The sequence below is a fragment of the Mustelus asterias genome, chromosome 2 (genome assembly GCF_964213995.1).
Source record: "Mustelus asterias chromosome 2, sMusAst1.hap1.1, whole genome shotgun sequence".
In the NCBI taxonomy this organism is placed as follows: domain Eukaryota; kingdom Metazoa; phylum Chordata; class Chondrichthyes; order Carcharhiniformes; family Triakidae; genus Mustelus; species Mustelus asterias.
This window is the reverse complement of record NC_135802.1, coordinates 136442468-136459140: the sequence shown is the minus strand read 5'-3', so window position 1 is coordinate 136459140 and position 16673 is coordinate 136442468.

Here is a 16673-nt window from a genome sequence, read left to right as displayed (position 1 = left end):
CACGCTCACACACACTCACACACTGCTCACACACACTCACACTGCTCACACTCACACACTGCTCACACTCACACACACTCACACACTGCTCACACACACTCACAAACTGCTCACACTCACACACACTGCTCACACTCACACACACTGCTCACACACACACCCACTGCTCACACACACACACACACTGCTCACACACACTGCTCACACACACTCACACACTGCTCCCACTCACACAATGCTCACACACACTCACACACTGCTCACACTCACACACACATTGCTCTCACACACACACACTGCACACACACACACACTGCTCACACTCACACACAGTGCTCATACACACACACACTGATCACACACACACTGCTCACACTCACACACACTGCTCACACACACACACACTGCACACACACACACACACACACTGCTCACATACACTCACACACTGCTCTCACACACACACACACTGCTCACACACACACACACTGCTCACACTCACACTCACTGCTCACACACACACACTGCGCACACACACACACACTGCTCTCATTCACACACACTGCTCACACACTGCTCACACACACACACACACTGCTCACACTCACATACACTGCTCACACACACTCACACACTGCTCACACACACACACACACACACTGCTCACACACTCACACACTGCTCACACACACACACTGCTCACACACACACACTGCTCACACTCACACTCACTGCTCACACTCACACACACTGCTCACACACACACACACTACTCACACACACACACTGCGCACACACACACACGCACACTGCTCACACTCACACACGCTGCTCACACACACACACACTGCTCACACACACACATACTCACACTCACACACTGCTCACACACCCTCAGACACTGCTCACACACACACACACTGCTCACACACACTTACACACTGCTCACACTCACGCACACACTGCTCACACTCACACACGCTGCTCTCACACACTGCTCACACACACACACACTGCTCACACTCACACACACTGCCCGCACTCACACAAACTGCTCACACACACACAGACTGCTCACACACACACACACTGCTCACACTCACACACACTGCTCGCACTCACACAAACTGCTCACACACACACTCACACACTGCTCACACACACTCACACACTGCACACACACTGCTCACACTCACACACACTGCTCTCACACACACACACACTGCTCACACACACACACACACTGCTCACACACACACACACACACACTGCTCACACTCACATACACTGCTCACACACACTCACACACTGCTCACACACACACACACACACTGCTCACACACTGCTCACACACACACACTGCTCACACACACACTGCTCACACACACACACTGCTCACATTCACACTCACTGCTCACACACACACACTGCTCACACTCACACTCACTGCTCACACACACACACTGCGCACACACACACACACACTGCTCACACTCACACACACTGCTCACACACACACACACTGCTCACACACACACTGCTCACACTCACACACTGCTCACACACCCTCAGACACTGCTCACACACACACACTGCTCACACACACTTACACACTTGCTCACACTCACCCACTGCTCACACACACTCACACACTGCTCACACTCACACACGCTGCTCTCACACACTGCTCACACACACACACACTGCTCACACTCACACACACTGCTCGCACTCACACAAACTGCTCACACACACACACACTGCTCACACACACACACACTGCTCACACTCACACACACTGCTCGCACTCACACAAACTGCTCACACACACTCACACTGCTCACACACACGCTCACACACTGCTCACACACACTCACACACTGCTCACACACACTCACTCACTGCTCACACTCACACACACTGCTCTCAGACACACACACTGCTCACACACACACACACTGCTCACACACACACATACTGCTCACACTCACACACTGCTCACAAACACACTGCTTGCACTCACACACTGCTCACACACACTCACACACTGCTCACACTCACGCACACTGCTCACACACACACTGCTCTCACACATGCACACTGCTCACACTCATACTGCTCACACTCACACACTGCTCACACACACACACACTGCTTGCACTCACACACTGCTCACACACACACACACTGCTCACACTCACTGCTCACACTCACACTTTTCACACTCACACACTGCTCACACACACCCTGCTCACACTCACACACTGCTCACACACACACACACACACTGCTCACTCACACTCGCACATTGCTCACACACACTCACACACAGCTCAAACTCACACACTGCTCACACTCACACAAACTGCTCACACACACACTGCTCATACACCCTTACACACTGCTCACACACACACACTGCTCACACACACTCACACACTGCTCACACTCACACACTGCTCACACACACTCACACACTGCTCACACTCACACACACACTTCTCACACACACTCACACACTGCTCACACACACACACTGCTCACTCACACACACACACACTGCTCACACACACTCACACACTGTGCACACGCACACACTGCTCACACAGACTCACACACTGCTCACACACACACACACTGCTCACACTCACACACTGCTCACACTCACATACACTCACACACTGCTCACACACGCTCACACACACTCACACACTGCTCACACACACTCACACTGCTCACACTCACACACTGCTCACACTCACACACACTCACACACTGCTCACACACACTCACAAACTGCTCACACACACACCCACTGCTCACACACACACACACACTGCTCACACACACTGCTCACACACACTCACACACTGCTCCCACTCACACAATGCTCACACACACTCACACACTGCTCACACTCTCACACACATTGCTCTCACACACATACACTGCACACACACACACACTGCTCACACTCACACACAGTGCCCATACACACACACACACTGATCACACACACACTGCTCACACTCACACACACTGCTCACACACACACACACTGCTCACACACACACACACACACTGCTCACATACACTCACACACTGCTCTCACACACACACACACTGCTCACACACACACACTGCTCACACTCACACTCACTGCTCACACACACACACTGCGCACACACTGCTCTCATTCACACATATTCCTCCACACTGCTCACACACACACACACTGCTCACACTCACATACACTGCTCACACACACTCACACACTGCTCACACACACACACACTGCTCACACACACTCACACACTGCTCACACACACACACTGCTCACACACACACACTGCTCACACACACACACTGCTCACACTCACACTCACTGCTCACACTCACACACACTGCTCACACACACACACACACTACTCACACACACACTGCGCACACACACACACACTGCTCACACTCACACACACTGCTCACACACACACACTGCTCACACACACACACACTGCTCACACTCACACACTGCTCACACACCCTCAGACACTGCTCACACACACACACACTGCTCACACACACTTACACACTGCTCACACTCACCCACTGCTCACACACACGCACACACTGCTCACACTCACACACGCTGCTCTCACACACTGCTCACACACACACACACACACTGCTCACACTCACACACACTGCCCGCACTCACACAAACTGCTCACACACACACACACTGCTCACACACACACACACTGCCCACACTCACACACACTGCTCGCACTCACACAAACTGCTCACACACACTCACACTGCTCACACACACACTCACACACTGCTCACACACACTCACACACTGCACACACGCTGCTCACACTCACACACACTGCTCTCACACACACACACACACTGCTCACACACACACACAGTGCTCACACACACACACACTGCTCACACTCACATACACTGCTCACACACACTCACACACTGCTCACACACACACACACACACACTGCTCACACACCGCTCACACACACACACTGCTCACACACACACACATTGCTCACACACACACACACTGCTCACACTCACACACACTGCTCACACACACACACACTGCTCACACTCACACTCACTGCTCACACACACACACACTGCTCACACTCACACTCACTGCTCACACTCACACTCACTGCTCACACACACTCACACACTGCTCACACACACACACTGCTCACACACACACACACTGCTCACACTCACACTCACTGCTCACACTCACACACACTGTTCACACACACTGCTCACACACACACACACTGCGCACACACACACACACACTGCTCACACTCACACACACTGCTCACACACACACACTGCTCACACACACACACTGCTCACACTCACACACTGCTCACACACCCTCAGACACTGCTCACACACACACACACTGCTCACACACACTTACACACTGCTCACACTCACCCACTGCTCACACACACGCACACACAGCTCACACTCACACTCGCTGCTCTCACACACTGCTCACACACACACACTGCTCACACTCACACACACTGCTCGCACTCACACCAACTGCTCACACACACACACACTGCTCACACACACACACACTGCTCACACTCACACACACTGCTCGCACTCACACAAACTGCTCACACACACTCACACTGCTCACACACACACTCACACACTGCTCACACACACTCACACACTGCACACACACTGCTCACACTCACACACACTGCTCTCACACACACACACTGCTCACACACACACACACTGCTCACACACACACATACTGCTCACACTCACACTGCTCACACTCACGCACTGCTCACAAACACACTGCTTGCACTCACACACTGCTCACACACACTCACACACTGCTCACACTCACGCACACTGCTCACACACACACACTGCTCACATTCACACACACTGCTCACACACACACAGCTCACACACACACACACTGCTCACACTCACATACACTGCTCACACACACTCACACACTGCTCACACACACACACACACACACACTGCTCACACACACTCACACACTGCTCACACACACACACTGCTCACACACACACTGCTCACACACACACACTGCTCACATTCACACTCACTGCTCACACACACACACTGCTCACACTCACACTCACTGCTCACACTGACACACACTGCTCACACACACTCACACACTGCTCACACACACACACTGTGCACACACACACACACACTGCTCACACTCACACACGCTGCTCACACACACACTGCTCACACACACACACACTGCTCACACTCACATACTGCTCACACACCCTCAGACACTGCTCACACACACACACACTGCTCACACACACACACACTGCTCACGCTCACACACACACTGCTCACACACACACACACACTGCTCACACACACACACTGCTCACACAGACACACTGCTCACACACACACACACTGCTCACACACACACACACTGCTCACGCTCACACACACTGCTCACACACACACACTGCTCTCTCACACACACACACACTGCTCACACACACACTGCTCACACTCACACACACTGCTCACACTCACACACACACACTGCTCACACACGCACACACACTGCTCACACACACTCACACACTGCTCACACACACACACACTGCTCACACACACTCACACACTGCTCACACACACTCACACACTGCTCACACACACAGACACTGCTCACACACACACACACTGCTCACACTCACACACAATGGTCACACTCACACACACACTGCTCACACACACTCACACACTGCTGACACACACTCACACACTGCTCACACTCACACACTGCTCACACACACTCACACACTGCTCACATACGCACACACTGCTCACACTCACACACACTGCTCGCACACACTGCTCATACCCACTCACACACTGCTCACACTCGCACACACTGCTCACACTCACACACACACACTGCACACACACACACACTGCTCACACTCACACACACTGCTCACATTCACACACACTGCTCACACACACACACTGCTCACACACACACTGCTCACACTCACACACACACTGCTCACACACACTCACACACTGCTCACACACACACACTGCTCACACTCACACACTGCTCACACACACTCACACACTGCTCACACACACTCACACACTGCTCACACTCACACACTGCTCACACACACTCACACACTGTTCACACACACACACTGCTCACACACACTCACACACTGCTCACACACACACACTGCCCATACACACACTGCTCACACACACTCACACTGCTCACACACCCACACACACTGCTCACACACACACACACTGCTCACACTCACACACACTTCTCGCACACACTGCTCACACACACTCACACACTGCTCACACTCACACACACTGCTCACACTCACACACTGCTCACACACACACACTGCTCACACACACACACACTGCTCACACACACACACACACACTGCTCACACACACACACTGCCCACACACACACACACACACTGCTCACACTCACACACACTGCTCACACACACGCACTGCTCACACACACACACTGCTCACACACACTCACACACTGCTCACACACACACACTGCTCACACACACACACACTGCTCTCACACACACACTGCTCATGCTCACACACACACTGCTCACACACACACACACTGCTCACACATACACACACACTGCTCACACACACACACACTGCTCACACACACTGCTCACACTCACACACACACTGCTCACACACACTCACACTGCTCACACTCACACACACACTGCTCACACACACACACACACACTGCTCACACACACACACTGCCCACACACACACACACACACTGCTCACACTCACACACACTGCTCACACACACGCACTGCTCACACACACACACTGCTCACACACACTCACACACTGCTCACACACACACACTGCTCACACACACACACACTGCTCTCACACACACACTGCTCATGCTCACACACACACTGCTCACACACACACACACTGCTCACACATACACACACACTGCTCACACACACACACACTGCTCACACACACTGCTCACACTCACACACACACTGCTCACACACACTCACACTGCTCACACACACACACACACTGCTCACACACACACACACTGCTCACACACACACACACACACTGCTCACACCCACTCACACACTGCTCACACTCGCACACACTGCTCACACTCACACACACTGCTCTCACACACACACTGCTCACACACACACACACTGCTCACACTCACTGCTCACACACACACACTGCTCACACACACACTGCTCACACACACACACACACTGCTCTCACACACACACACACTGCTCACACACACACTGCTCACACTCACACACACTGCTCACACTCACACACACACACTGCTCACACACGCACACACTGCTCACACACACTCACACACTGCTCACACACACACACTGCTCACACTCACACACACTGCTCACACACACTCACACACACCGCTCACACTCACTCACACACTGCTCACACACACACACAATGCTCACACTCACACACAATGCTCACACTCACACACACACTGCTCACACACACTCACACACTGCTCACACACACTCACACACTGCTCACACTCACACACTGCTCACACACACTCACACACTGCTCACACACACACACTGCTCACACACACTCACATACTGCTCACACACACACACTGCCCATACACACACTGCTCACACACACACACTGCTCACACACACACACACACTGCTCACACTCACACACACTGCTCGCACACACTGCTCACACACACTCACACACTGCTCACACTCACACACACTGCTCACACTCACACACACTGCTCACACACACACTGCTCACACTCACACACACTGCTCACACTCACACACACACTGCTCACACACACACACTGCTCACACACACACACTGCCCACACACACACACACTGCTCACACTCACACACACTGCTCACACACACACACACCTCACACACACACACACTGCTCACACTCACACACACTGCTCACACACACACACTGCTCACACACACACACACTGCTCACACACACACTGCTCTCACACACACTGCACACACTCACACACACTGCTCACACACACACACACACTGCTCTCACACACACACACTGCTCACACACACACACACACTGCTCTCACACACACACAAACACTGCTCACACACACACATACTGCTCACACTCACACTGCTCACACTCACACACTGCTCACAAACACACTGCTTGCACTCACACACTGCTCACACACACACACACACTGCTCATACTCACACACACTGCTCACACTCACACGCCACTCACACTCACACACAGCTCACACTCGCACACTGCTCACACTCACACACTGCTCATACTCACACACTGCTCACACTCACATGCTGCTCACACTCACATGCTGCTCACACTCACACTGCTCACACTCACATGCTGCTCACACTCACATGCTGCTCACACCCACACTGCTCACACTCACACTGCTTGCACTCACACACTGCTCACACAGACACACTGCTCTCACACACACACACACACTGCTCACACACACTCACGCACTGCTTGCACTCACACACTGCTCACACACACACTCCGCACACTCACACAGTGCTCACACACACACTGCTCACACTCACACACTGCTCACACACACACACACTGCTCACACACACTTACACACTGCTCACACACACTCACACACTGCTCACACTCACACAGTACTCACACAAACTCACACACTGCTCACACACACACACACTGCTCACTCATACTCACACACTGCTCACACACACACACACACTGCTCACACTCACACAGTGCTCACACACACACGCTCTGCTCACACACACACACTGCTCACACACACATACACACTGCTCACACACACACGCACTGCTCACACACACACACACACTGCTCACACACACTTACACACTGCTCACACACACTCACACATTGCTCACACACACTCACACACTGCTCACACTCACACACTGCTCACACACACTCAAACACTGCTCACACTCACACACACTGCTCTCACACACTCACACACTGCTCACACACACACAAACTGCTCACACTCACACACACTGCTCACACACACACACCCTGCTCACACACACACACACCGCTCACACACACACACTGCTCACACACACACACACACACAGCTCACACACTACTCACACTCTCACACACACAGCTCACACACACTGCTCACACTCACACACACTGCTCACACACACACACCCTGCTCACACACACACACACCGCTCACACACACACCCTGCTCACACACACACACACCGCTCACACACACACACTGCTCACACACACACACACACACAGCTCACACACTACTCACACTCTCACACACACAGCTCACACACACTGCTCACACACACTCACACACTGCTCACACACACACACACTGCTCACACTCACACACACTGCTCACACACACTCACACACTGCTCACACACACACACACTGCTCACACTCACACACAGCTCACACAAACACAGTGCTCACACACACACACTGCTTGCACACACACACTGCTCACACACACACGCTGCTCACACACACTCCTCTCACTCACACTGCTCACACTCACACACTGCTCACACACACACTGCTCACACTCACACACTGCTCACACATATACACTGCTCACACACACTCACACACTGCTCACACTCACACACTGCTCACACACACTGCTTGCACTCACACAGTGCTCACACACACTCACACACTGCTCACACACACTGCTCTTGCACTCACACAGTGCTCACACACACTCACACACTGCTCACACTCACACACTGCTCACACACACACACTGCTCACACACACACACTGCTTGCATTCACACTCTGCTCACACACACACACACACACACACTGCTCACACACACTGCTCTTGCACTCACACAGTGCTCACACACACTCACACACTGCTCACACTCACACACTGCTCACACACACACACTGCTCACACACACACACTGCTTGGATTCACACTCTGCTCACACACATACACACACACTGCTCACACACACTGCTCACACTCACTGCTCACAATCACACTGCTCACACTCACACACTGCTCACACACACACTGCTCACACTCACACACTGCTCACACACACACACTGCTCACACACACTCGCACACTGCTCACACACACTCACACACTACTCACACACACTCACACACTGCTCACACACACACACTGCTCACTCACACACACACACTGCTCACTCACACACACACACTGCTCACACACACTCACACACTGTGCACACGCACACACTGCTCACACAGACTCACACACTGCTCACACATACACACACTGCTCACACTCACACACTGCTCACACTCACATACACTCACACACTGCTCACACACGCTCACACACACTCACACACTGCTCACACACATTCACACTGCTCACACTCACACACTGCTCACACTCACACACACTCACACACTGCTCACACACACTCACAAACTGCTCACACTCACACACACTGCTCACACTCACACACACTGCTCACACACACACCCACTGCTCACACACACACACACACTGCTCACACACACTGCTCACACACACTCACACACTGCTCCCACTCACACAATGCTCACACACACTCACACACTGCTCACACTCACACACACATTGCTCTCACACACACACACTGCACACACACACACTGCTCACACTCACACACTGCTCACACATATACACAGCTCACACACACTCACACACTGCTCACACTCACACACTGCTCACACACACTGCTTGCACTCACACAGTGCTCACACACACTCACACACTGCTCACACACACTGCTCTTGCACTCACACAGTGCTCACACACACTCACACACTGCTCACACTCACACACTGCTCACACACACACTGCTCACACACACACACTGCTTGCATTCACACTCTGCTCACACACACACACACACACTGCTCACACACACTGCTCTTGCACTCACACAGTGCTCACACACACTCACACACTGCTCACACTCACACACTGCTCACACACACACACTGCTCACACACACACACTGCTTGGATTCACACTCTGCTCACACACATACACACACACTGCTCACACACACTGCTCACACTCACTGCTCACAATCACACTGCTCACACTCACACACTGCTCACACACACACTGCTCACACTCACACACTGCTCACACACACACACTGCTCACACACACTCGCACACTGCTCACACACACTCACACACTACTCACACACACTCACACACTGCTCACACACACACACTGCTCACTCACACACACACACTGCTCACACACACTCACACACTGTGCACACGCACACACTGCTCACACAGACTCACACACTGCTCACACATACACACACTGCTCACACTCACACACTGCTCACACTCACATACACTCACACACTGCTCACACACGCTCACACACACTCACACACTGCTCACACACACTCACACTGCTCACACTCACACACTGCTCACACTCACACACACTCACACACTGCTCACACACACTCACAAACTGCTCACACTCACACACACTGCTCACACTCACACACACTGCTCACACACACACCCACTGCTCACACACACACACACACTGCTCACACACACTGCTCACACACACTCACACACTGCTCCCACTCACACAATGCTCACACACACTCACACACTGCTCACACTCACACACACATTGCTCTCACACACACACACTGCACACACACACACACTGCTCACACTCACACACAGTGCTCATACACACACACACACACACTGATCACACACACACTGCTCACACTCACACACACTGCTCACACACACACACACTGCACACACACACACACACACTGCTCACATACACTCACACACTGCTCTCACACACACACACACTGCTCACACACACACACACTGCTCACACTCACACTCACTGCTCACACACACACACTGCGCACACACACACACACTGCTCTCATTCACACACACTGCTCACACACTGCTCACACACACACACACACTGCTCACACTCACATACACTGCTCACACACACTCACACACTGCTCACACACACACACACACACACTGCTCACACACACTCACACACTGCTCACACACACACACTGCTCACACACACACACTGCTCACACACACACTGCTCACACTCACACTCACTGCTCACACTCACACACACTGCTCACACACACACACACTACTCACACACACACACACTGCGCACACACACACACACACACACTGCTCACACTCACACACGCTGCTCACACACACACACACTGCTCACACACACACACATACTCACACTCACACACTGCTCACACACCCTCAGACACTGCTCACACACACACACACTGCTCACACACACTTACACACTGCTCACACTCACCCACTGCTCACACACACACACACACTGCTCACACTCACACACGCTGCTCTCACACACTGCTCACACACACACACACTGCTCACACTCACACACACTGCCCGCACTCACACAAACTGCTCACACACACACAGACTGCTCACACACACACACACTGCTCACACTCACACACACTGCTCGCACTCACACAAACTGCTCACACACACACTCACACACTGCTCACACACACTCACACACTGCACACACACTGCGCACACTCACACACACTGCTCTCACACACACACACACTGCTCACACACACACACACACACACACTGCTCACACACACACACACACTGCTCACACTCACATACACTGCTCACACACACTCACACACTGCTCACACACACACACACACACTGCTCACACACTGCTCACACACACACACTGCTCACACGCACACTGCTCACACACACACACTGCTCACATTCATACTCACTGCTCACACACACACACTGCTCACACTCACACTCACTGCTCACACTCACACACACTGCTCACACACACTCACACACTGCTCACACACACACACTGCGCACACACACACACACACTGCTCACACTCACACACACTGCTCACACACACACACACTGCTCACACACACTGCTCACACTCACACACTGCTCACACACCCTCAGACACTGCTCACACACACACACTGCTCACACACACTTACACACTTGCTCACACACACCCACTGCTCACACACACTCACACACTGCTCACACTCACACACGCTGCTCTCACACACTGCTCACACACACACACACACTGCTCACACTCACACACACTGCTCGCACTCACACAAACTGCTCACACACACACACACTGCTCACACACACACTGCTCACACTCACACACACTGCTCGCACTCACACAAACTGCTCACACACACTCACACTGCTCACACAGACGCTCACACACTGCTCACACACACTCACACACTGCTCACACACACTCACTCACTGCTCACACTCACACACACTGCTCTCACACACACACACTGCTCACACACACACACACTGCTCACACACACACATACTGCTCACACTCACACACTGCTCACAAACACACTGCTTGCACTCACACACTGCTCACACACACTCACACACTGCTCACACTCACGCACACTGCTCACACACACACTGCTCTCACACATGCACACTGTTCACACTCATACTGCTCACACTCACACACTGCTCAGACACACACACACTGCTTGCACTCACACACTGCTCACACACACACACTGCTCACACTCACTGCTCACACTCACACTTTTCACACTCACACACTGCTCACACACACCCTGCTCACACTCACACACTGCTCACACACACACACACACACTGCTCACTCACACTCGCACATTGCTCACACACACTCACACACAGCTCAAACTCACACACTGCTCACACTCACACAAACTGCTCACACACACACTGCTCATACACCCTTACACACTGCTCACACACACACACTGCTCACACACACTCACACACTGCTCACACTCACACACTGCTCACACACACTCACACACTGCTCACACTCACACACACACTACTCACACACACTCACACACTGCTCACACACACACACTGCTCACTCACACACACACACACTGCTCACACACACTCACACACTGCACACGCACACACTGCTCACACAGACTCACACACTGCTCACACACACACACACTGCTCACACTCACACACTGCTCACACTCACATACACTCACACACTGCTCACACACGCTCACACACACTCACACACTGCTCACACACACTCACACTGCTCACACTCACTCACAAACTGCTCACACACACACCCACTGCTCACACACACACACTGCTCACACACACTGCTCACACACACTCACACACTGCTCCCACTCACACAATGCTCACACACACGCACACACTGCTCACACTCTCACACACATTGCTCTCACACACACACACTGCACACACACACACACTGCTCACACTCACACACAGTGCTCATACACACACACACACTGATCACACACACACTGCTCACACTCACACACACTGCTCACACACACACACACTGCTCACACACACACACACACACTGCTCACATACACTCACACACTGCTCTCACACACACACACACTGCTCACACACACACACACTGCTCACACTGACACTCACTGCTCACACACACACACTGCGCACACACTGCTCTCATTCACACATATTCCTCCACACTGCTCACACACACACACACTGCTCACACTCACATACACTGCTCACACACACTCACACACTGCTCACACACACACACACTGCTCACACACACTCACACACTGCTCACACACACACACTGCTCACACACACACACTGCTCACACACACACACTGCTCACACTCACACTCACTGCTCACACTCACACACACTGCTCACACACACACACACACACTACTCACACACACACTGCGCACACACACACACACACTGCTCACACTCACACACACTGCTCACACACACACACTGCTCACACACACACACACTGCTCACACTCACACACTGCTCACACACCCTCAGACACTGCTCACACACACACACACTGCTCACACACACTTACACACTGCTCACACTCACCCACTGCTCACACACACGCACACACTGCTCACACTCACACACGCTGCTCTCACACACTGCTCACACACACACACACTGCTCACACTCACACACACTGCCCGCACTCACACAAACTGCTCACACACACACACACTGCTCACACACACACACACTGCCCACACTCACACACACTGCTCGCACTCACACAAACTGCTCACACACACTCACACTGCTCACACACACACTCACACACTGCTCACACACACTCACACACTGCACACACGCTGCTCACACTCACACACACTGCTCTCACACACACACACACACTGCTCACACACACACACAGTGCTCACACACACACACACTGCTCACACTCACATACACTGCTCACACACACTCACACACTGCTCACACACACACACACACACACTGCTCACACACTGCTCACACACACACACTGCTCACACACACACACAGTGCTCACACACACACACACTGCTCACACACACACTCACACACTGCTCACACACACTCACACACTGCACACACGCTGCTCACACTCACACACACTGCTCTCACACACACACACACACTGCTCACACACACACACAGTGCTCACACACACACACACTGCTCACACTCACATACACTGCTCACACACACTCACACACTGCTCACACACACACACACACACACTGCTCACACACTGCTCACACACACACACTGCTCACACACACACACAGTGCTCACACACACACACACTGCTCACACTCACATACACTGCTCACACACACACACTGCTCACACACACACACTGCTCACACACACACTGCTCACACTCACACTCACTGCTCACACTCACACACACTGTTCACACACACTGCTCACACACACACACACTGCGCACACACACACACACACTGCTCACACTCACACACACTGCTCACACACACACACTGCTCACACACACACACTGCTCACACTCACACACTGCTCACACACCCTCAAACACTGCTCACACACACACACACTGCTCACACACACTTACACACTGCTCACACTCACCCACTGCTCACACACACGCACACACAGCTCACACTCACACTCGCTGCTCTCACACACTGCTCACACACACACACACTGCTCACACTCACACACACTGCTCGCACTCACACAAACTGCTCACACACACACACACTGCTCACACACACACACACTGCTCACACTCACACACACTGCTCGCACTCACACAAACTGCTCACACACACTCACACTGCTCACTCACACACTCACACACTGCTCACACACACTCACACACTGCACACACACTGCTCACACTCACACACACTGCTCTCACACACACACACTGCTCACACACACACACACTGCTCACACACACACATACTGCTCACACTCACACTGCTCACACTCACGCACTGCTCACAAACACACTGCTTGC